The following is a 25,951-nucleotide window of genomic DNA, read 5'->3' as shown; positions in this document are numbered from 1 at the left end:
GATGGAACTACAGATTACTTTATCTCTGAATAGCGCCTGTGGGAATCTTCCAAACTTAACTATCAAGAAAAGAATCCACTGGGAACAATTGTTTAGTTGCTAAATCGTGTCCGACTCTTTTGCGACCCCATGGACTGTAGCCCTCCAGGATCCTCTGTCCCTTGGATTTACCAGGCAAGAATACTGGAGCGGGTTACTATTTCTTTCTCTAGTGGATCCTCCTGACCCAGGGATTGAACCTGACTCTCCTGCATTACAGGGCTTCCCTGGTGGCTCAGAGGGTAAAGCGTCTGCCTGCAATGCAGGAAACCCAGGTTCGATTCCTAGATAGGGAAGATCCCCTGGAGAAGGAAATAGCAACCCACTCCAGTACCCTTGCCTGGAAAACCCATGGACAGAGAAGCCTGGTAGCCTATAGTACATGGGGTTGCAAAGAGTCGGACATGACTCACCGATTTCACTCTCACTTTCACTCCTGCATTGCAGGCGGATTCTTTACTGCTGAGCTACCAGCAGAAACCCCTCTGGGAACAATATGAGGAGTAATTCTACAGGTATTCTAATGGAAGTTCCAGATTTTTGCCTGTACTTTCGTGAAACGTCAGAGTTTGAATCTGTCAATTGTCGTTCTGTTTTTAAGGCACCCCTTGGTGCTTGTGTTAAAGCCAGTTAGTGAAGGGACTTTACTGAAGGTCCAGAGGTTAAGACTCTGCACTTCCAATGCAGGGGGCATAGGGTCCATCCCCGGTCTGGGAACTAAGATCCCGCATGCCACGTGGTACAGCAAGAAGCCAATTGGTTGAGAACCAGGGATAGGTCTCTGGAGCAGAGTATGAGGATAATTCTTAAGGTCTTATTTTAATGACCTGACTGAGAGGTAAATATAGATCAAGAAAAAGCAAATGTGTTAATGCTGGGAATAACATTGCAATATATTTTCCTAATATAGCAAATTTCTTCTCATGGCATTGAAGGAAATGCTTTGTGTTTTAGATAAAAACTGGAAGAGTGGCAAAAAGAGCAGAGGCTCATAGGAAAGAAGCTATGGACCCATGTCTCTGTGGGTCAGCTTCCTGTGATGAAATTCCTTTCAGAAGCCCTGCCACTGTTTACTGTCTTTTGCTGTGTGGATTCTGAGAAACTGGAACTTTCTCTTCTTAACGTCCTGGCTGTCACCCTGGGAGACCCCTGGCACTGGCACATGTCTGACCCTTGGGCTGTCTAGGGGGCCAACATAGCAACTTTAAAGCAAGTGTTGCAAGAGTAAGAGAGGGAAAGCATTTGCTTGAGCTTCAGCTCTGGGCCTCCCTTGCCCCAGCTGAAGCCCAGGCCAAGCTATAGCCCAGCAGATCCAGAGTGGCCCCCACCCAGGGTTCTGCTGGTCCTCCCCAATTCTCTTGGCCCTTAACTGTGAGAATGGGATGATATGGAAAACGTTTTTGTCCCCACTAGGGGCCATGGGGCATGAGGACTGAATGGCCTGTGCCTTTCGGGCCAGAGTTGCTTAGGCCATTTACAGAGAGCCCATTTTCCCCCTCAGTATTTTGGAGAGGAACCAAATTTCCTTGATCTAAGCTCTCATTACCCAAACAAACAGCTCCTCAAAAGCCCTCAAATGAAAGGGACCTGGTGACTATACCTTTGGAATAAAAAAGTTTGGCCACAGGATTAGATAAGAATGGGCTTATTTATGGTGTGAATGGGACTGTCTCTCCTCATCCCATGGAGTTCACTTATTTCAGCCTTCACAGGGCACCACTCTCCATCCACCCCGAGCCACTGAGCTCTGAGCTTTCCATTCAAGGCTCCAGGGCTGGGGCTCTTGGCTCCTAGGTCCCAGCAGGGAAGGGGCACTTTGAATTCCCGTCTTTACTTGTAGACATGCCCCCCGGAGTCCTGGGCCTTCTCAACTGACCTGGCCCCGATGGTCTCTGCCATCAGGATTGAAGCCAGCCTTAGTCACACCATTCTTTTTTTTTTTTTTCTTACTTGATATTTCTAAGTGTGATGAGGAACAAGATAGACAATTTAAAAATGCACCCAGAATTTGGAGGAATTTCTCTCAGAAGCTAAACCTGTTTAGAGTAAGAATTCTTAATTTCAGTGGTGCCATTGTTGTTGTTTAGTCGCTAAGTCGTGTCTGACTCTTGTAGCCCACCAGGCTCCTCTGTCCATGGGATTTCCCAGACAAGAATGGGTTGCCATTTCCTCCTGCAGGGGATCTTCCCAACCCAGGGATTGAACCTGTATCTCTTGCATTGGCAGGCGGATTCTTTACCACTGAGCCGCCAGGGAATCCCAGGAAATGGCTTTTAAAATAAGGAAGCCCTTCAGTGCTGCAGAATCTGGGCTATATTGAGTTTTAGAAGTTGGTTTCTTCTATTTAAAAATGTAAGATGATTATTTGCCCCTAATGTGTATTTTTGGTGAACAGAGAGCCTTGGGATGGAAATTCTTTCCTGGATCTGGTCTTTTTTTTAATATAAATTTATTTATTTTAATTAGAGGCTAATTACTTTACAATATTGTATTGCTTTTGCCATACATCAACATGAATCCACCATGGGTATACACGTGTTCCCCATCCTGAACCCCCCTCCTACCTCCCTCCCCATATCATCCCTCTGGGTCATCCCAGTGCACCAGCTCCAAGCATCCTGTATCATGCATCGAACCTGGACTGGCGATTCATTTCTTATATGATATTATACATGTTTCAATGCCATTCTCCCAAATCATCCCCCACCTCCCTCTCCCACAGAGTCCAAAAGACTGTTCTATACATCTGTGACTCTTTTGCTGTCTCGCATACAGGGTTATCGTTACCATCTTTTTAAATTCCATATATATGCATTAGTATACTGTATTGGTGTTTTTCTTTCTGGCTTACTTCACTCTGTATAATAGGCTCCAGTTTCATCCACCTCATTAGAACTGATTCAAATGTATTCTTTTTAATGGCTGAGTAATACTCCATTGTGTATATGTACCACAGTTTCTTACCCATTCATCTGCTGATGGACATCTAGGTTGCCTCCATGTCCTGGCTATTATAAACAGTGCTGCAATGAACATTGGAGTACACGTGTCTCTTTCAATTCTGGTTTCCTTGGTGTGTATGCCCAGCAGTGGGATTGCTGGGTCATAAGGCAGTTCTATTTCCAGTTTTTTAACGAATCTCCACACTGTTCTCCATAGTGGCTGTACTAGTTTGCATTCCCACCAACAGTGTAAGAGGGTTCCCTTTTCTCCACACCCTCACCAGCATTTATTGCTTGTAGACTTTTGGATTGGAGAGGGCCATGGCACCCCACTCCAGTACTCTTGCTTGGAAAATCCCATGGACGGAGGAGCCTGTTAAGCTGCAATCCATGGGGTCGCTAAGAGTCGGACACGGCTGAGCGACTTCACTTTCACGCACTGGAGAAGGAAATGGCAGCCCACTCCAGTGTTCTTGCCTGGAGAATCCCAGGGACGGGGGAGCCTGGTGGGCTGCCGTCTATGGGGTCGCACAGAGTCGGACACGACTGAAGTGACTTAGCATAGCATAGCATAGACTTCTGGATAGCAGCCATTCTGACTGGCGTAAAATGGTACCTCATAGTGGTTTTGATTTGCATTTCTCTGATAATGAGTGATGTTGAGCATCTTTTCATGTGTTTGTTAGCCATCTGTATGTCTTCTTTGGAGAAATGTCTGTTTAGTTCTTTGGCCCATTTTTTTATTGGGTCGTTTATTTTTCTGGAATTGAGCTGCAGGAGTTGCTTGTATATTTTTGAGATTAATTCTTTGTCAGTTGCTTCATTTGCTATTATTTTCTCCCATTCTGAAGGCTGTGTTTTCACCTTGCTTATAGTTTCCTTTGTTGTGCAGAAGCTTTTAATTTTAATTAGGTCCCATTTGTTTATTTTTGCTTTTATTTCCAATATTCTGGGAGGTGGGTCATAGAAGATCCTGCTGTGATTTATGTCGGAGAGTATTTTGCCTATGTTCTCCTCTAGGAGTTTTATAGTTTCTGGTCTTATGTTTAGATCTTTAACCCATTTTGAGTTTATTTTTGTGTATGGTGTTAGAAAGTATTCTAGTTTCATTCTTTTACAAGTGGTTGACCAGTTTTCCCAGCACCACTTGTTAAAGAGATTGTCTTTTCTCTGGATCGGGTCTTAATCAGAATGGTTTCTCCTCCCAGGTGTCCTGCCCAAGAATCCAGCCCGCACCCTGCTCCTCCACCCTGACCCCCAGGCACGCTGGCTGCTGGCTGTCTGTAGTGACTCCTTGTGGAAGGTGACGTTTGTTGTAAATTGCTCTTGCCTCAGAGCCAGTGAATGGGAAGAAAGGAACTTAACGCCATTGGCTACGTAAGAGGCAGCCCAGTGGACAGGTTCTATCCCTCCACAGCCAAGGCCATTTAAGTCCAACCACATGTTCTGGAAATAGTCCTATTTTAGATTAGGAGGGTTTAAGGAGGTGAATTTTACTTGGACCTTGCTCTGACATTATTATTTATTTATGGTTATAATCATCTGGCCGTGTATCAGGTGTTTGCTTACAGATACTTGGCTCTGAGAGCCCTACGGGGAAGTAACCATTATTACAGTCGCTTAGAACAAAACTGAGGTTGGAGAGATTCAGTCAATTATTAACAGTTACAGAGCCAAGTTCACTCCAGCTCCAGATCAACAGGTTGTCATTCTTTTTCTTTACTATAAAATATATTCTCAAAATAGTATAGATGGCATATCTAAGTGGTGTAACAAATTGTAATATATTTTATGTGCAGATAATTTATTGGTTATGTATGTTAGAAATGTTTGTAGTTTCTTGCTTTATATAACCTCTTAAAATTTTTTCAACTTTTTATTTGATAAGTTTTCATATTACAAATTTCTCTCAAATATAGATATAATCTTTTAATAAAACCAAATTCTTAATTTTAATGGACTAGAATTTATCAGTTATTTTCTTTTATGGTTTATAGTTTTATGTATGTGTGTGTGCTCAGTCATGTCTGACTGTTTACAACCCCGTGGACTAGAGCTTGTCAGGCTCCTCTGTCATGGAATTTTCCAGGCAAGAATACTGGAGTGGGTTGCCATTTCCTACTCCAGGGGATCTTCCCGACCCAGGAATGGAACCTGTGTCTCTTGTCTCTTCTGCATTGGCAGGGAGATTCTTTAAAACTATGCCACCTGGAAAGCCCATTTGTACTTTTATACCTTATTTTTAAAGCCATTTCCTATTCCAAACCACCTATAAAGATGTTTTCTGTATTTTTTCTTTTTTTGAAGTGTAGTTGATGTACAATATTATGTAAGTTACAGATATACAGTGATTCACAATTTAAAGGTTATTCTCTGCCTCTATTTATTGTAAAATATGGGCTATGTTCCCCATGTTGTACAATATATTCTTGTAGCTTATTTTATGCCTTAGTATGTAGCTCTTAATCCCCCACCCCTATGTCGATGTTTCTCCTTCCCTTCCCCTACTGGGAATCACTGGCTTGTTCTCTGTATCTGTGAGTCTGCTTCTTTTTTGTTTTATTCACTAGTCTGTTGTAGTTTTTAGATTCCACATATGAATGATATCATATAGTATTGGTCTTTCTCTGACTTATTTAACTTAGCATAATGTCCTCCACGTCCATCCATATTGCTGAAAATGCAAAATTTCATTCTTTTTAATGATTGAGTAGCATTCCATTGTGTGTGTGTCTATCACGTCTTCTTTATCCATTTATCTGTTGATACGCACTTAGATTGCTTCCATGTCTTGACAACTGTAAATGATGCTGCTATGAATATCGGGGTATGTGCATCTTTTCAAAAGTATTTATTTTTTTGGATGTATACCCAGGAGTGGAATTCCTGGGGCATGTGGTATTCTATTTTCAGGGTTTTTTTTGAGAAAGCTTCATTTTGTTTTCTACAGTGGCTGCACCAGTTTACATTCCCACCAGTAGTGAGTACAGGTTCCTTTTTCTCCACATCCTTGCCAATATTTGTTATTTGTGTTCTTTCTGGTGATGGACATTCTGACAGGTGTGAGGTGGTTTCTTATTCTGGTTTTGATTTGCGGCTCCCGCTTGAGTATTGATGTTGAATCTTAGGTATCTGTTGGCCATCTGCATGTCCTCTTTGGAAAAATATCTGTTCATTTCTTCTGCCCATTTTAAAATCAAGTTATTGGATATTAATCCCTTATCAGTCATATCATTTGCAAATCTTTTCTCCCATTCAGTAGGTTGTCTTTTAGTTTTATCAATGATCTCCTTTGCTGTGCTCCTTACTTAGGTTCCAGTTGTTTCTTTTTGCTTGTATTTCCTTTGCTTTAGGAGATGGATGCAAAAAAATACTGTTAGGATTTTCTATATTGTATTTTGAGTTTGTTCTTTCACATTTATGTGTTTAAACTGACCAGAATTTTTTTGAGAGGGATGTAAGGTAGAGGTCTTGTTGTTTACATTAATTATAGACAATGCGTGTGCTTTCTAAACTCACACAGGAGCTATACATTTTGATTCTATAGGATTTTATCTAATATCTACTGGGGCCTCTCTAGAAGTAGGTTTTGTATAGAAACAAAAAGGGAAACTATAGATTGCTAAAATTTTGAATCATTAATTAGGAATTTACTGGTAAGGAGAACATCACATATTTTCTAGCTTCCTGATTCACTGTTTTCACATATAGAGGTTTATAGAGGTTCCGTGGGCTTTTGGGGATTCCTAAATTCATGTTCTTTGGGATGTATCTGGGAAACTCTGCTATGTCATGGTGAGCCCATGATTTTGTTCACATTCTGTTTTACTTATCTTCCTCTACAGAGATGTGCTGTAGTCCAGAAATTATTCCTAAGATCTTAAAATCACCCTCTACTTTTTCATAAGTAGGATAGATAATTACAAACAGGTATGGTACCTATATGGCTATAATCATGGTTAAAACCAATGGGGCCACATTCGGTTCATCAGGTCAAAACAGTTGGCTCTCCAGGAGCCTACTACTACTGCTACTGTAGAAAAACCACTCAAAGCGCATGGTGTCATGTTTGCATTTTTAGAACAGAGGTTTTAGAGGAGTTCTTTCTCATTCAATATAAAAAACTCCTGGGAATTCCCTGGCAGTCCAGTGGTTAAGACTTGGTGCCCTCATTGCCAGGGCCTGGGTTTGATCCCTGGTCAGAGAATTAAGATTCCATAAGCTGCATGGCTCCGCCAAAACAAAATACACACACATAAACATACACATCTTATTCCTTTTGTCTTTCAGTTACTAATTTGTATGTTTAAGCAGAGGCTTCTGGAAGGCCTTTACAGCCAGATTACTAATGCAGCAAAAATGGCACACACACACACACAAATATATATGATATATTATGTATATAATATATGAACAAGGGGAAGAAAACATCTCAAATACGACAGACGGCTATAAAATAAGAAACAATTTTTTCCCTGACCCACTCTCTAGGGTTAACCATAATCAATAACATCTTACTTATGTGTCCTTTCAGAAATTATTTTAAAATATATATAAGCAAAAAAACCTCCTCTTTTATAACACAAATGGAATCACACCATTAATCTTACCAACAAATACAGTATCTCTGATATAATTTACCAGAAACTATTCCTCTTTAAAGGAGCTCACTGGACTTCAGTTTGTGCATCTGTACACTGTGGAGAGGGCTGAGAAGGCCACTAAAGATCTTTTTTTCCAGGCTCTGATGCTCAAGGGACCTAAGTGGGTGAATAAATATCATTATGGGCATACATTTAAAATATTTTAAAAAATATTTAAAGGAACCAACAAAAAGGAACTGAGGTAGAAATTTCCCTGGTGGTGCAGTGGTTAACTCCTTGCTTCTACTGCAGGGTTTGTGGGTCGATCCCTGGCCAAAGGAATCCTGCATGTCATGTAATGAAAACAAAAAAAAAGGAACAAAGGCACTACAGATCAATAAATACTTGAAAAAGAAAGATTAATTTGATATTTAATAAAGTATATAGTGCAGAGAAGAAATGACTATTATGATACCTGCTTTCACTTTTCACTTTCATGCGTTGGAGAAGGAAATGGCACCCCACTCCAGTGTTCTTGCCTGGAGAATCCCAGGGACAGGGGAGCCTGGTGGGCTGCCGTCTATGGGGTCGCACAGTCAGACACGACTGAGCGACTTCCCTTTCACTTTTCACTTTCATGCATTGGAGAAGGCAATGGCACCCCACTCCAGTGTTCTTGCCTGGAGAATCCCAGGGATGGGGGAGCCTGGTGGGCTGCCGTCTATGGGGTCGCACAGAGTCGGACACGACTGAAGCGACTTAGCTGCAGCAGCAGCAGCTGCAGTTAAGTAGTAAGCAAGTTCTAAAGCATACTTTAACAAAGTGATTCTGGTATGAACCAAGGAAATAATAAAATCAAGTTATATCAAAATAAAGCCGGTGTGATCTTTTTTATGTATTAAATATTTATTTTTGGCCGCACTGGGTCTTTGTGGCCTTGCAGGCTTTCCTCTAGTTGCAGGAACAGGGGTGAACCTTATTGTGTTGCCTGGGCTTCTGTTGTCGCAGAGCATGGGCTCTAGAGCTCTCCGTCTTCAGTGGCTGCAGCTCTCAGGCTCTAGAGCTCTGGCTCAGCAGTCGAGGCACGTGGGCTTATTTGCTCTGCAGCATGCGGAATCCTCTTGGACCAGGGATCAAGTATGTGTCCCCTGCACTGGCAGGCAGATTTTTATCTACTGTACCACCAGGGAAGTCTACAATGTGATCTTGATAATTAAAATTTTATGTGTGAAACTCAGTGTCTGTTAAGCATTGTGTCAGTTGGAAATCCAGAATGTATCTCAACTGATAATAGGTTATCATTAGGAGCTTGGTCAACTGATCCAAGACCAGATTACTCTAAAAAGAAATAAAGCTAAACCTAGCTGTGTGGACCAAAGGACTCTGAGCCGTTTTCTTTCAGCAACTCATCCACTTGCCAGCACCCACTCTGGCAGTTACACTCTGGCTCAAACCTAGGAAGTCAGAGCTCCATCAAGGAGCTCATTATTTTATTAAAATTTAAACTCTTGATGAGTCTTTCAGATTCTTGCACAGTTTCTTTCTGGAGCAAACAATGGATTTTCCCGTTTTGCTTAATTTGAGCTGGGGTGGTGGGGGCGGCAGGGGCAAAAAACTCAGTTGTTTCTAATGAGCCTTTCAAAGTGAAGCAACTTCAATGCCAAGTACTTCTGGGAAGTATAATTTGAATTGTTCCTCTTTAGGTATTATTGTTCCAATAATATACTGGAGAAATTTTTTCCCAGGTAAATAATTATCATTAGGATGATGCCCCCCCCCTCAAAAAAAGTAAAATACACATGTAAAAACATGTTCACACACAAAATAAACATGTTCACACTTCATGGATATACAACTTTAAACTGTGTCAATGACACAGAAATTTCTTTAGGAATTTAGAATAGCTGCCCCTGAGTTCCATAAGATTTACTACTACCTGGAAATGGCAACCCAATCCAGTACTCTTGCCTAGAAAATCCCATGGTCGGAGGAGCCTGGTGTCCATGGGGTCACAAAGAGTCGGACACGACTGAGCGACTTCACTTTCACTATCACCCCTCTCAGGGCTTCCCAGGTGGCACTAGTAGTAAAGAACCCACCTGCCAACGCAAGAGACATAAGAGAGGCGGGTTTAATTCCTGGGTTGGGAAGATCCCCTGGAGGAGGGCATGGCAACCCACTCCAGTATTCTTGCCTGGAGAATCCCATGGACAGAGGAGCCTGGCAGACTATGGCCCATAGCCATGCAAAGAGTCAGACATGACCGAAGCGACTTAGCATGCACACACACCCTTCTCAACCAAACCATTACAGATGCATTTAAAAAATTTTTTATTTTATATTAGAGTACCGTTGACTAACAGTGTTGTGTTAGTTTCATGTGTACAGCAAAGTGATTCAGTTCTACATATACAAGTATTTATTCTTTTTCAAATTCATTCCCCATTAGGTTATTACAGAGTATTGAGCAGAGTTCCCTGTGCTGTACAGTAGGCCTGTGTTGGTTATCTATTTTAAATATAGTAGTGTGTATACAGTTACATTATTTTTAGTATCTGTAGTTGAATCAGTGACCTGCAAGGTACCCAGGAGAATAGGCATTAGTTAATATAGTGTTTTCAGGGGTTAAGCTTCATCTTGCAAACTGGAATTTGACATCTCTGTGTATGCTCCCTCTCTGCTCAAACCTAGGAAGTCAGAGCTCCATCAAGGAGCTCATTATTTTATTAAAATTTAAACTCTTGATGAGTCTTTCAGATTCTTGCACAGTTTCTTTCTGGAGCAAACAATGGATTTTCCCGTTTTGCTTAATTTGAGCTGGGGTGGTGGGGGCGGCAGGGGCAAAAAACTCAGTTGTTTCTAATGAGCCTTTCAAAGTGAAGCAACTTCAATGCCAAGTACTTCCGAGAAGTATAATTTGAATTGTTCCTCTTTAGTGGTTTGTGGGATTATTAAAAAATTTTCTTTTTCATGTATGTGAGAAGCATTCGGATTCCAGCATTTTCTCCCAGTCTCCAGTTTTGATCACCTTCTATAGATTACCAAGAGGCATCCCTGAGGGGACAGCGCCTCATCAGGGGAATTAGGAGGGTCCATGCCCATTGTGGAGATAACCACAGTAGACTGTCAGAGATGGGATGGTTTAATACTCAAACCTTACAACTGTCACAGGTAAGGCATCAGGGAAACAGACCAAGAGGGAGCTTAACCCACAGGAAGTTTACTAAAGATGCCCTCAGGATTAACATCCACAGAAGGGGGGATGCAGCAGGATTGGGAGAGGTTGGCATGGGTTGCGGGTGTGACCAAGGCCTCAGCTGATCCTAAAACAGCAAGTTCGGAGCTGAGATAACCTTTTCCATCGGGAGGCAATGACCTTGGGGAAGTAGGTCTCTTCAGCTTTAGCTACTCTCCAGAGAGATACTTCCCTTGTCCTAATTCCATTCTACCAACCACCCTTCTGATTACATTATGGTTTCTTCTGTGTTTGTTTAATGACCCCTGGTCTCCTGCACTGCAGGCAGATTCTTTACCGTCTGAGCCACCAGGGAAGCCCATTGTTACTCGTCTATCATTCCAGAAGAAAATTTGAGAACTTCCTTGGTGGTGCAGTGGATAGGAAATCTGCCAGCCAATGCAGGGCAAATGGGTTTGATCCCTGGTCTGGGAAGAGTCCACGTGCTGTGGAGCAACTAAGCTCTTGAGCCACAGCTACCAAGCCTGAGTGCTGCAGCTACTGAAGTTCACCCACCTAGAGCCTGTGCCCTGCAACAAGAGAAGCCACCGCAATAAGAAGCCCACACACCGCAACAAAGACTAGGCCCCCGATCACTGCAACTAGAAAAAGCCCTCACAAAGCAGCAAAGATCCAGCACAGCCAAAGATAAAATAAATTTTTAAAAAAAGATTTGAGGTGGCAATGGAGAATAAGTAAAACTTTAAAATTATTATATTAGGTATTTTCAACTACAAATTGGTACTTACCAAGAGCATTGCCAATGACTGAACAACAAAGGCATTTGCCACCTGCCTCTATGGAGATTGAACCCCATGCTGCTATAGCTGTTGACCTTCAACAATCCCTGGGGGAGTTCAGGGTGGAGTGAGGCACTCTGTGCTCCAGGGAATCTGATGGGACAGGTCTTTAGATAGTTGGGAGTTTTTAGGAACAGATTTGATGATCTCAATCCTTGCATCTCCTTATATCTAGTTCAGCTGGACATGACTGAGTGACTGAACAACAACATACAACACATATACACATAGTTATAGAAAATGAATAGAGGAAAAAATACCAAAAAGTGAATAACAAAAATTTTCTCATAACAACCCAGTGAGGTGGGTACTGATGTGATCATCATATCCATTTTCCAGTTGGGAAAACTTAGAGTGGTTAGGAACTTGCCCAACTAGTAAGGAGTACAGTCAGAATTTGAATCTAGGTCAACTGACTCCAGAGCCCATGTTGGCCTGTGCTACCATGAAACCTGCAGCCTGAGAGCTGGCTGGTGTTGGTTAATATCCAGGGTTCAGAGTGATGGCAGAAGAGTAGGTAGGCATCTCCACTTGGCAGACACCCAGATCATGATCCCCTTGGGGCTTTTTGGTTCTCTCCAGAGCCCAACTACTGTGGAGCCATGGGGATGAGGTGTAGTCTGTCCTTCCTTCCTCAACAGGAAGCCCACTTCTTCCCGGGAGACAGTGAGGGGTAATAAGGCCATCGTTAACACAGTATATTGCACCCTGTTGAACCTCCCTGGAGCTTCAATGCAGAGGGTTGATAGGTAGTGGTATAGTCTGTGAGATCAGAGAGGTCCCAAGTGAGGGAGAAGAAAGGGCTACAATCTTGCACAACCTAGGCTCGGGCAGGACAAGTGAACACAGATTTCTCAGCGAATCGCCCTGTGCCCCAAGTGCATATGCCCCAATAGCTTCCCTGTGGTAACAAGTCCGAGCCGGAGACACAGAGCCACCTCTGAGAGAGTGGTCCCTCTCAGGAACTGTCATTAGTACCATGAACTCTAATTTAGCAATAATGGGAAAGAACACAGAGCTCTGACTTGGGGCCATGCTGCTGACATGTCAAGCCTTCACTAAATTCTTCTTTAGCATCATGCTAACTGCTTTCATTAAGGGATTTTGTCATGAAAAGTCATAGGAAACTCACTACTGAGCTTATTGTAGGGACCATGAAGGAAGGTGGCCAATTCCACATCACACCCAGGATCTCTCTTATGAGGTTCTAGGAATTTTTCTAGGGTTTTAGTACAAAAAAGGCTGAGCTTCTCCTTCTCCTGATCAAAACGGAAATGCTGCTGTGAATCTTGTTCCTAAGGTGTTTCTTTCTCTGCTATAGTCAGAATCCATTCTGGGGCCCTATTCCAACAACTGTGCAAGACTTCAGAATGTGTATTTTTTAGACAGAGGCCCAGCCTGCCTGGTTTCATCTTTTCTCCTGTCATTCTCAGGAGGACCCAATGGATGAAACAACAGACTTGGAGTCAGTCCCACCTTGGGCATCAACTGTGTGATCTTAGGCAAAATACTTAACCTCTTTGAGCCTGTGTTCTTATCTACAAGATAATAACACCTACCTGACAGGGTTGTTCTGAGAATTAATAAAATTACTTGTGTAAAATAATTAGCCCAGTACACAGCCTATATTAGTGCTCAACAAATGATAGTGTTGGCTAAAAAAGATGCACAACTTGAGAGTTGTGAGTTAAGTTTTATTTGGGGCAAAATGAGGACTGCAGCCCAGAAGGCAGCATCTCATATAACTCTGAGAGACTGCTCCAAAGAGGCAGTGGGGGAAGGTCAATATATAAGGTTTTGATGAAGGGGGAGTTCAATACCATTAAGTAGTCATTTTACAAAAGGTTTTTGTTAGTCACGAGGATCTGATGTCACCATGAAAGGATTTAGTACTTCTCTAGATATGAGGACTGGAGAAGGGAATGGCAAACCACTTCAGTATTCTTGCCTTGAGAACCCCATGAACAGTATGAAAAGGCAAAAGGATAGGACACTGAAAGATGAACTCCCCAGGTCGGTAGGTGCCCAACATGCTACTGGAGAACAGTGGAGAAATAACTCCAGAAAGAATGAAGAGATGGCACCAAAGTGAAAACAATGCTTTTGCAATAAGGAGTTTCTGATCTGAGCCACAGTTAGCTCTTGTCTTGTTTTGGATGACTGTATAGAGCTTCTCCATCTTCGGCTACAAATAATATAGTCAACCTAATTTCAGTATAGACCATCTGGTGATGTCCATGTGTAGAGTCATCTCCTGTGTTGTTGGAAGAGGGCATTTGCTGTGACCAGTGCATTCTCTTGGCAAAACTCTGTTAGCCTTTGTCTTGCTTCATTTCGTACTCCAAGGCCAAATTTGCCTGTTACTCCAGGTATCTCTTGACTTCCTACTTTTGCATTCCAGTCCCCTATGAAGAAAAGGATATCTTTTTTGGTGTTAGTTCTAGAAGGTCTTGTAGGTCTTCATAGAACCATTCAACTTCAGCTTCTTTGGCATTAGTGGTTTGGGACATAGACTTGAATTACTGTGATACTGAATGGTTTGCCTTGGAAGTGATCTGAAACCATTATGTTGTTTTTGAGATTGCAACCAAGTACTTCATTTCAGACTCTTTTGTTGACTATGAGGGCTACTCCATTTCTTCTAAAGGATTCTTGCCCACAGTAGTAGATATAATGGTCATCTGAATTAAACTCACCCATTCCGGTCCATTTTAGTTCACTGATTCCTAAAATGTCATTCACTATTGCCATCTCCTGTTTGACCACTTCCAATTTACCTTGATTCATGGACCTAGCATTCCAGGTTCCTGTGCAATATTGTTCTTTACTTTCACCATCAGACATATCCACAGCTGGGCATTGTTTCTGCTTTGGCTCAGCCTCTTCATTCCTTCTGGAGCTATTTCTCCACTCTTCTCCAGTAAAATATGGACACCTACTGACTTGGGTAGTTCGTTTTTCAGTGTCACATCTTTTTGCCTTTTCATACTGTTCATTAGGTTCTTAAGGCAAGAATGCTGAGTGTCGTTTGCCATTGCGTTTTCCCATGGACCACATTTTGTCAGAACTCTTCACCATGACTCATCATTCTTGCATGGCCCTACATAGTATGGCTCATAGTTTCATTGAATTAAATGAAATGTATGCTCCATGTGATCCATTGTGGCCCATGTGATCAGTTTGGTTAGTTTTCTGTGACTGTGGTTTTCATTCTGTCTGCCCTCTGATGGATGGGGATAAGAGGCTTGTGCAAACTTCCTGGTGGGAGGGACTGACTGTCACACCAACTCCTGGAGCTTACTCAAACTCATGTCCATTGAGTCGGTGATGCCATCAACTCTCTCATCCTCTGTCGTGCCCTTCTCCTCCTGCCTTCAATCCTTCCCAGCATCAGGGTCTTGTCCAGTTAGTCAGTTCTTTGCATCAGATAGCCAAAGTGTTGGAGTTTCAGCTTCAACATCAGTCCTTCCAATGAATATTCAGGACTGATGTTCTTTAGGAAGGACTGATTGGATCTCCTTGCAGTCTAAGGGACTCTCAAGAGTCTTCTCCAACACCACAGTTCAAAAGCATCAATTCTTCGGCACTCAGCTTTCTTTATAGTCCAACTCTCATATCCATACATGACCACTGGAAAAACCATAGCTTTGACTAGATGGACTTTTGTTGGTAAAGTAATGTCTCTGCTTTTGAATATGCTGTCACGCGAGTGTATGTTCCTTGGTTCTTTGTCTCATCACAACAAAGATTTGGAGCAACGGACATTAAAGCCCTTGGCGCGTCACAGCTCTCGGGTCTTGGACAAACCGTTTTACAGCTCTTCGGCAAATCAGTGTTACAGCTCTATTTTATTTAGAAGATAGCAGGAGAATCCACCCTCGAAGTGTGAGGGCATGCCAACCCAAAGACTCGAAGAGAAGAGAGTAGAGGAGTGCGTGGGGGAGGGAGGGAGAGAGAGTGAGAGAGAGAAAAAGAAAGCGCTTTGGCTCCTCCTTTTATGTTTTTTCCTCCACCTGGGCCTGCCCTATGTAAATTGGGCTTAGCCAGGAGTGCTGTTTGTTCTACCTGAAGTCTTCACTCTGGTCCTCGGACCTTCCTTTGACCTCCCTTTGTTCTATTTTCACGGGCTTTTCCCTTCCTTGTTTTTTAGCCACCGCCATTTTGGACTCCTTTTCCCTATTCTACCTACCTAACATTACCCCCTCAAGAGATGGGAGGCCCAATTCTTTGGGAATAGGGGCGTTGAAGTCTTTCTGGCTACTTCCTGCTGAACTGGGACGCGAGGGGTATTGGGCCTCCCCCTCTTGCTAGTCTCAGGCCTCAGAGTCCTTATAGCAGTGTCCATCTAAGGGTGTGTGATATTTTCCGTGGTCAACTGTAGTTTTTATATCTTTGTTGAACTGGCACTGCATGTTGTAGCTTGTTGACCTGGGAAGAGACAAAACAGTTTAGACAATTGACAGTACATGGAATAATCATAAGCATCATCAATATAGCATAACAAGGACTAGTAGGGGCATTAGTCAATTTTAAATTCACATGGCCAGGATGGCTCGCTCAAGTCCCTCCTTGTTCAGGGATCAGAAGATCTATCTCCTGTCTGTTTTGGAGTACAGTCTCTGTCAAGCTGTGTTAGCTCTTTAGAGTTATCCTGAGAAATCTTATCTCCAGAAACCAGATTTTGGGGGTGTTTATTAGAATGGCACTAATTTGTAGTTCTGAATAGGTAACTGAGATCTTCAGGGCTCACAGGTGTATTGAGTGTCCTCTTCTGTTTTCTTCCACGGCTTGACTCGTGAGTAGTGAATCCAGGAGTCATGTCCTAGTACCTTGACTGCTGTGGGGGTAGAAAGTATTACAGGGTAGGGGCCTTCCATGTGGGCTGGAGTTGAGCCTTTGGGGACCCATCTTTCCAGACTTCAATTAGGACTTGAGTTCCTGGAGCATATAGTGGTGACTCTTTAGAATCTTTTGGGGCCTGGTTCATACCCCACAAGCGTATATCCTGTTGGAATTGCCCAATGGCCATGGTATAAGACTGGAGGGTCTGAACCTCTGGATCTAGGAAGAGGTCATTGACATAAACAAAAGGTCTCCCATATAGCATCTCATAAGGACTAAGACCAACCTGTTCCTTAGGGGCAATGCGGGTGCAGAGGAGAGCTATTGGTAAAGCCTCCTTCCATCCCAGGGAGGTCTCCTGGGTTATCTTTTTTATCACTGATTTTAAGAATTGATTGGCTCTTTCTACTTTTCCTGAAGATTGAGGCCTCCAGGCACAATGGAGATAATAAGTAATGCCCAATGCTTTCGAGACTCCTTGGGTGACCTTAGAAGGAAATGATGTCCCACTGTCACTTTGTAATGACCTGGGCAGACCAAATCTTGGAATGATTTCATGGAGCAGTTTTTTTACCACCTCTTCAGCCTTCTCAGTCCGGGTGGGAAAGCCTTCAATCCATCCTGTGAATGTATCTATCATAACTAATAGGTATTTATACCCTCAAGAAACTGGCATCTGGGTGAAGTCCATCTGCCAGTCCTCTCCTGGGTAGGCCCCACGTCGTTGGACGGGTTGGACCAGCTGGGGTCTTCAAGCTCCTTGGGGGTTGTTTAATTGGCAAGTGGGACAACAGGAGACCGCCTGTCTTATAGTTGTTTGGAAGCCTGTTCCTCTGAAGGACCTTTCTAGTAATCTTTGAAGGGCCTTTTCTCCTAAATGAGTAGTGGCATGTAAGGAATTAACCAACTTCCATTGGAGGTTCCCAGGCAGAAAGAGTCCCTCCTTTTGGAACCACCCCATATGATCTTCTTGAAAGCCCTCGCTCTTAGCTTTAAGAGTCTCACCTTCAGTATATGAAGGAGTTTCTGGCAAATTAGTCTGTGGAACTAAGGTGGCAATCCCTATTAGGCCATGGTTCTGTAATGCTGCTCTCCTAGCTGCCTGATCAGCTGCTTGGTTCCCTCGTGCCACTTTTGTGCTCCCTTTTTGGTGTCCTTTACAGTTGGAGATTGAAACCTCAGTGGGCAGATGGACTGCCTCCAAGAGTCGAAGAATCTGATCACCATATTTGATTGGGGGCCCTCAGGTGGTCAAGTGGCCCCTTTCTTTCCAAATAGCCGCATGTGCATGTAGCACCAGAAAGGCAGACTTGGAGTCAGTGTAAATGGCTATTCTTTTTCCTTTTCCCAGCTCTAAAGCTTGAGTCACGGCTATGAGCTCAGCTAATTGGGCTGAAGTACCTGGTGGCAGAGGCTTAGCCTCTATGGTCTCAAAATTGGAGACTACTGCATACCCGGCAGTATCATTCAATATCACGGTAATCCAAGTCTATGCCCCAACCAGTAACGCTGAAGAAGCTGAAGTTGAACGGTTCTATGAAGACCTACAAGACCTTTTAGAACTAACACCCCAAAAAGATGTCCTTTTCATTATAGGGGACTGGAATGCAAAAATAGGAAGTCAAGAAACACCCAGAGTAACAGGCAAATTTGGCCTTGGAATACGGAATGAAGCAGGGCAAAGACTAATAGAGTTTTGCCAAGAAAATGCACTGGTCATAACAAACACCCTCTTCCAACAACACAAGAGAAGACTCTATACATGGACATCACCAGATGGTCAACACCGAAATCAGACTGATTATATTCTTTGCAGCCAAAGATGGAGAAGCAAAACAAGACCAGGAGCTGACTGTGGCTCAGACCATGAACTCCTTATTGCCAAATTCAGACTGAAATTGAAGAAAGTAGGGAAAACCACTAGACCATTCAGGTATGACCTAAATCAAATCCCTTATGATTAGACAGTGGAAGTGAGAAATAGATTTAAGGGCCTAGATCTGATAGATAGAGTGCCTGATGAACTATGGAATGAGGTTCGTGACATTGTACAGGAGACAGGGATCAAGACCATCCCCATGGAAAAGAAATGCAAAAAAGCAAAATGGCTGTCTTGGGAGGCCTTACAAATAGCTGTGAAAAGAAGAGAAGCAAAAAGCAAAGGAGAAAAGGAAAGATATAAACATCTGAATGCAGAGTTCCAAAGAATAGCAAGAAGAGATAAGAAAGCCTTCTTCAGCGATCAATGCAAAGATATAGAGGAAAACAACAGAACAGGAAAGACTAGGGATCTCTTCAAGAAAATCAGAGATACCAAAGGAACATTTCATGCAAAGATGGGCTCGATAAAGGACAGAAATGGTATGGACCTAAGAGAAGCAGAAGATATTAAGAAGAGATGGCAAGAATACACAGAAGAACTGTACAAAAAAGATCTTCACGACCCAGATAATCACGATGGTGTGATCACTGACCTAGAGCCAGACATCCTGCAATGTGAAGTCAAGTGGGCCTTAGAAAGCATCACTACGAACAAAGCTAGTGGAGGTGATGGAATTCCAGTTGAGCTATTCCAAATCCTGAAAGGTGATGCTGTGAAAGTGCTGCACTCAATATGCCAGCAAATTTGGAAAATTCAGCAGTGGCCACAGGACTGGAAAAGGTCACTTTTCATTCCAATCCCAAAGAAAGGCAATGCCAAAGAATGCTCAAACTACCACACAATTGCACTCATCTCACATGCTAGTAAAGTAATGCTCAAAATTCTCCAAGCCAGGCTTCAGCAATATGTGAACCGTGAACTTCCTGATGTTCAAGCTAGTTTTAGAAAGGCAGAGGAACCAGAGATCAAATTGCCAACATCTGCTGGATCTTGGAAAAAGCAAGAGAGTTCCAGAAAAACATCTATTTCTGCTTTATTGACTATGCCAAAGCCTTTGATTGTGTGGATCACAACAAACTGTGGAAAATTCTGAAAGAGATGGGAATACCAGACCACCTGACCTGCCTCTTGAGAAATTTGTATGCGGGTCAGGAAGCAACAGTTAGAACTGGACATGGAACAACAGACTGGTTCCAAATAGGAAAAGGAGTACATCAAGGCTGTATATTGTCACCCTGTTTATTTAACTTATATGCAGAGTACATCATGAGAAACACTGGACTGGAAGAAACACAAGCTGGAATCAAGATTTCTGGGAGAAATATCAGTAACCACAGATATTCAGAAGACACCACCCTTATGGCAGAAAGTGAAGAGGAACTAAAGAGCCTCTTGATGAAAGTGAAAGTGGAGAGTGAAAAAGTTGGCTTAAAGCTCAACATTCAGAAAACGAAGATCATGGCATCCGGTCCCACCACTTCATGGGAAATAGATGGGGAAACAGTGGAAACAGTGTCAGACTTTATTTTTCTGGGCTCCAAAATCACTGCAGATGGTGACTGCAGTCATGAAATTAAAAGACGCTTACTCCTTGGAAGCAAAGTTAGGACCAACCTAGATAGCATATTCAAAAGCAGAGACATTACTTTGCCAACAAAGATTCATCTAGTCAAGGCTATGGTTTTTCCTGTGCTCATGTATGGATGTGAGAGTTGGACTGTGAAGAAGGCTGAGCGCCGAAGAATTGATGCTTTTGAACTGTGGTGTTGGAGAAGACTCTTGAGAGTCCCTTGGACTGCAAGGAGATCCAACCAGTCCATTCTGAAGGAGATCAGCCCTGGGATTTCTTTGGAAGAAATGATGCTAAAGCTGAAACTCCAGTACTTTGGCCACCTCATGCGAAGAGTTGACTCATTGTAAAAGACTCTGATGCTGGGAGGGATTGGGGGCAGGAGGAGAAGGGGACGACAGAGGATGAGAGGGCTGGATGGCATCACTGACTTGATGGACATGAGTCTGGGTGAACTCCGGGAGTTGGTGATGGACAGGGAGGCCTGGTGTGCTGCGATTCATGGGGTCGCAAAGAGTTGAACACGACTGAGCGACTGATCTGATCTGCATACCCGGCTCTTCTTTTTCCATCCAAGGCAAAGCTGCTTCCATCAGTGTACCAGATTTCCTCAGGATTGGTGAGAGGATCTTCTGACAATCCCTCTCGGGATTTTGTCCAGTGGTCCAAGGTTTCTAGACAAGAGTGAAAGGGGAGAGAGCCCTCGGGGTAGGGAGAAGGGTGGCTGGGTTAAGAACCTCACAAGGGGATATAGTGAGGCCTGGATTGTCCATCAGCATTACTTGATATCTGAGGATTCTTTGATCAGACATCCATAAATGGCCTCTCCCTTTTAGGAGTTGTTTTACTTGGTGGCTGGTAAAAAATAGTTAGTTTGCCCCCAAAGGAGAGTTTTAAAGCATCTTCTATCATGATTGCAAAAGCTGCAAGATTTCGAAGGCAGGGGGGCCAGCCTCGGGCAGTTGGATCGAGCCTCTTGGGTAAGTAAGCTACAAGCTGGGGTTCAGATCCCAACCTTTGAGTTAACACTCCCAAGGCTATTCCTTCTCTTTCATGGACATAAAGTTGGAATGCTTTTTCTGGGTCTGGCAACCTCAAGGCAGGTGCCTGAGTTAAGGCCTGTTTTAGTGTAGCCTCTGCCTTCTTTTGAGGAGTTCCCCACATCAGTGGGATTGAATCGTCTCGTCCCTTTAAGCTTTCATATAAGGGCTGGGCAATTAGACCATAGTTGGGTATCCAGATTTTACAATAACCAGTTAGCCCCAGGAAAGCTCGCAATGGTTTTCGAGTCATGGGGAAGGGCAACTGGAGGATTTCTTGTACCCTATCAGAGGACAGCCTCCTGGACCCGTGTGTAATCTGAACTCTCAGGTAGGTGACCTTTGTCTTGACCATCTGTGCCTTAGCACGAGAGACTTTATATCCCCTTTCTGCCAAGAAGTTTAGAACCTGAATTGCATGTTATTGGGCACTTTTTTCATCTGGAGAGCAGATTAGTAGGTCATCTATGTATTGTAATATTTTCCCATTAGGTCCCAGGTCCAGATCTAGGAGATCCCGGCTAAGGGCCTGTCCAAACAGGTGGGGGCTATCTCTGAACCCCTGAAGTAATACTGTCCATGTCATCTGTTGGTGTTTTTCTCCTGGGGCCTCCCACTCAAAGGCAAAAAGATATTGGGATTCTTTAGTCAGTGGTATGCAAAAAAAAAATGCACCTTTGAAATCTAAGACTGTAAACCACTTGGCATTGGGTGGATTTCTCCCACGATCACATAGGGATTGGGTACTGTGGGATGGAAGGTGACTACAGCTTCATTTATGATCCCAAGATCTTGAACCATTCGCCAGGTTCTGTCTTTTTTCTTTCCTGAGATTGGGGTGTTACATGGCGAACTGGTGGGGTCCAATAGCCCACAAGCAAGGAATTTATTTATTAAAGGCTGTAGTCCCTCTCGAGCCTCTCTTTTGAGAGGGTATTGTTTCCGGTTAAGAAACAGAGTGGGATCTCAGAGGACAATGATGACTGGTTCAGCTTGGTGGCCTTGTCTAGGAATCCCCTGGTCCCACACCTGGGGGTTAATTTTGTCTTCCCATAGTTTTTGGTCCCTCTCTATTGAAGGTGTAATGGGTTCTTTAGTAGTAACCAGGAGCTGTAGAGCTCTAGGGGCTGAAAAACTTCCTATCACAAGGGTGGTCCCCAGTTTAGTGAGTATATCTCTTCCCAATAAGGGAGTAGGACATTCAGGGACCACGAGAAACTGGTGGGAAAATATTTGTCCATCCCAGCAACAAAGAAGTGCTCGGGTGAATCTTTTAGTAGTTGCTTTTCCTGTAGCACCCAAAATGGTACAGGTTTGGGAGGAGAAGGCTCCGGAGTAGGAGATAGCCCCTGTGTCAACCAAGAAATTCTCAGACCTACCTGCCACATCCAGTTGCACCCTCGGCTCCAGCCCCGTGATGGTTATCTGTGACAGGCGGGCTGGCTGGAGCAGCCGCTTCAGTCCTCTTGAACCATCGTGAGGGGAGGCTTGGCGCTTGACCTTGAGGCTCTTGGGTCCCGAGGGCAGAGTGCAGCCCGATGTCCCAGTTGATGGCATTTGTGGCAACCCGTTCTAGGAGACTTGTCACGGTTTGGACACTCTTTGGCCCGATGCCCCACCTGTCTACAGATCAGGCATTTGTCTCGTGCCTTGTCCTTCAAGGACTTGGAGTTTGCCATAGGGCTTCTCTGGAGGGCAGCCAGCATCTGGGCATGCCTTGTCTCTTTCTTTCTCTCCTTCTCCTGGGCCTTGGCCTCCTTCTCCTGCTCTCTGTTATAAAAGGCATTGGTGGCTGTCTGGATCATCTCATCTAAAAAGGCAGCAGGGTCCTGCTGTTGTAGCTGTTGTAACTTAATTCTGATATCTGATGCACATTGGGACAGGAATTTGTCCTTTAAAATCACCCGTCCCTCGTAAGAGTCTAAGTCCAGGTTGGTAAACTTTTGGAGTGCCTCTTTTAGCCTTTCCAGAAAGGCAATGGGGTTCTCATTGGGCTCCTGAGTTATTGCTGAGACTGGGCACAGTCTCACAAGTAATAGGCTTCCTTTTGTTTCATGGGTGGACTTCCTTAGGGGGTGAGTCTTTCTGAAGCTTATCCTACCCAGAACTGTTGCAACCTGAGAGCCAGGCATCCCCGGGTCAGGGTGCAGATCCCCAGGCAGGCTGAGGCGTGACAGCCTCCTAGAGATCGAATCGCTGGGCAGGTCGAGGTGTGCCGGCCTCCCGAGAATTGGGTCCCTGGGCAGGTCGAGGCGTGATGACCTCCTGGGACCCCTGGGACTAGCGGATCCTTGAGCAGGTTGAGGCATGACAACCTTTCCAGGACCAGATCCCTAGGCAGGTCAAGGCGTGATGACCTCCTGGGACCCCCGGACTGGAGTTGGGCATCCCCAAGATCTCCAGTGTGACCAGTACTGGGTAGGATTAGGGGGTTGGATAGATATTATACAGTATTTCCCTCCCAAGACCAGCTATTTTCTGGTTGTCCAGAAGATTGTAGAGGCAACATTGTGGGCCCGGATGGGGCTCAGGAAAAGAGCACTGAAACAGGAGGGTAGCCGGCAGAGCACAACCTTTGAAAGAATGACATAGCACAAGGGTATAATGTAAACCAATTAAAATCAATTGGGTCCAAGATGACAAGTCAAATTCAAGTAAACCTTAATCCCCAATCTATAAGCCAACAGACACACCCAGAGGTGGCAGGACAGCTCCAAGGCACTGTCAAAAGATGGAGGAGTGGGTGGTTCCCCAATGGCTGGGATGATCCTCTCACTCATTAGCATATGAATTCCGCCCCCTCACGAAACCTAGCCAGGCCTAATTCCATGGCCCCATCCCTTACCCTTGCAAATGGTTCACACCCAGAAGAGTGGCTTCTCTCTGGATCCTAACAAATCCACCTCTTATCGCTTTGTCTCTCAATGAATTTTTGCAATGAGACATCAGAGCCTGAATTTCATTAGTTTTGGCGGGGCTTGAATCCCGGGAGAGAGCTGAAGGACAGGAGGATAAAGCAATGGGAAAAACGTGCCAAGGAATCCCCTTCATAGCCCGCCAGAAAACTTGCTAAATATCTGACCGGTGCTCACAGTTTCATTGGTCTGATCCTTGGCACAGAGAAGAGAAAGGACAGAAGAACTCCCACCGGCTTCAGATCAGATCAGATCAGATCAGTCGCTCAGTCGTGTCCGACTCTTTGCGATCCCATGAATCACAGCACGCAAGGCCTGCCTGTCCATCACCAATTCCCGGAGTTCACTCAGACTCACGTCCATCGAGTCAGTTTTGCCATCCAGCCCTCTCATCCTCTGTCCTCCCCTTCTCCTCCTGCCCCCGATCCCTCCCAGCATCAGAGTCTTTTACAATGAATCAACTCTTGGCATGAGGTGGCCAAAGTACTGGAGTTTCAGCTTTAGCATCATTTCTTCCAAAGAAATCCCAGGGCTGATCTCCTTCAGAATGGACTGGTTGGATCTCCTTGCAGTCCAAGGGACTCTCAAGAGTCTTCTCCAACACCACAGTTCAAAAGCATCAATTCTTTGGCACTCAGCCTTCTTCACAGTCCAACTCTCACATCCATACATGAGCACAGGAAAAACCATAGCCTTGACTAGATGAATCTTTGTTGGCAAAGTAATGTCTCTGCTTTTGAATATGCTATCTAGGTTGGTCCTAACTTTGCTTCCAAGGAGTAAGCGTCTTTTAATTTCATGACTGCAGTCACCATCTGCAGTGATTTTGGAGCCCAGAAAAATAAAGTCTGACACTGTTTCCACTGTTTCCCCATCTATTTCCCATGAAGTGGTGGGACCGGATGCCATGATCTTCGTTTTCTGAATGTTGAGCTTTAAGCCAACTTTTTCACTCTCCACTTTCACTTTCATCAAGAGGCTCTTTAGTTCCTCTTCACTTTCTGCCATAAGGGTGGTGTCATCTGCATATCTGAGATTATTGATATTTCTCCCGGCAATCTTGATTCCAGCTTGTGTTTCTTCCAGTCCAGCGTTTCTCATGATGTACTCTGCATATAAGGTAAATAAGTAGGATGACAATATACAGCCTTGATGTACTCCTTTTCCTATTTGGAACCAGTCTGTTGTTCCATGTCCAGTTCTAACTGTTGCTTCCTGACCTGCATACAAATTTCTCAAGAGGCAGATCAGGTGGTCTGGTATTTCCATCTCTTTCAGAATTTTCCAGTTTATTGTGATCCACACAGTCAAAGGCTTTGGCATAGTCAATAAAGCAGATGTTTTTCTGGAACTCTCTTGCTTTTTCCATGATCCAGCGGATATTGGCAATTTGATCTCTGGTTCCTCTGCCGTTTCTAAAACCAGCTTGAACATCAGGAAGTTCACGGTTCACATATTGCTGAAGCCTGGCTTGGAGAATTTTGAGCATTAGTTTACTAGCATGTGAGATGAGTGCAATTGTGCGGTAGTTTGAGCATTCTTTGGCATTGCCTTTCTTTGGGATTGGAATGAAAACTGACCTTTTCCAGTCCTGTGGCCACTGCTGAGTTTTCCAAATTTGCTGGCATATTGAGTGCAGCACTTTGACAGCATCATCTTTCAGGATTTGAAATAGCTCAACTGGAATTCTATCACCTCCACTAGCTTTGTTCGTAGTGATGCTTCCTAAGGCCCACTTGACTTCACATTGCAGGATGTCTGGCTCTAGGTCAGTGATCACACCATCGTGATTATCTGGGTCGTGATGATCTTTTTTGTACAGTTCTTCTGTGTATTCTTGCCATCTTTTCTTAATATCTTCTGCTTCTGTTAGGTCCATACCATTTCTGTCCTTTATCGAGCCCATCTTTGCATGAAATCTTCCTTTGGTATCTCTGATTTTCTTGAAGAGATCTCTAGTCTTTCCCATTCTGTTGTTTTCCTTATTTGGGTAACAGCTATTGGGGCTCAGTGGATAGCGCCTTTGGGACATGTTGAGGAGTAGCCTCTCCAGAATCCCTCAATTGTGCCCCCTGCCACCCGCCTGTTTGAGGAAACAAGAAA

At 43.9% G+C, this 25,951-nt stretch overlaps 1 protein-coding gene across 1 annotated transcript in view; it reads left to right on the top strand.

The window, feature by feature from the left end:
* TFRC (transferrin receptor) overlaps positions 1–25,951 on the top strand; it is a 154,033-nt gene that overhangs the window by 74,579 nt on the left and 53,503 nt on the right. The gene's annotated exons all lie outside the window — the stretch shown is intronic.

Source organism: Bubalus bubalis, chromosome 1, assembly GCF_019923935.1.
Source record: "Bubalus bubalis isolate 160015118507 breed Murrah chromosome 1, NDDB_SH_1, whole genome shotgun sequence".
NCBI lineage: Eukaryota > Metazoa > Chordata > Mammalia > Artiodactyla > Bovidae > Bubalus > Bubalus bubalis.
This window is presented reverse-complemented; position numbering and strand designations above follow the sequence as displayed.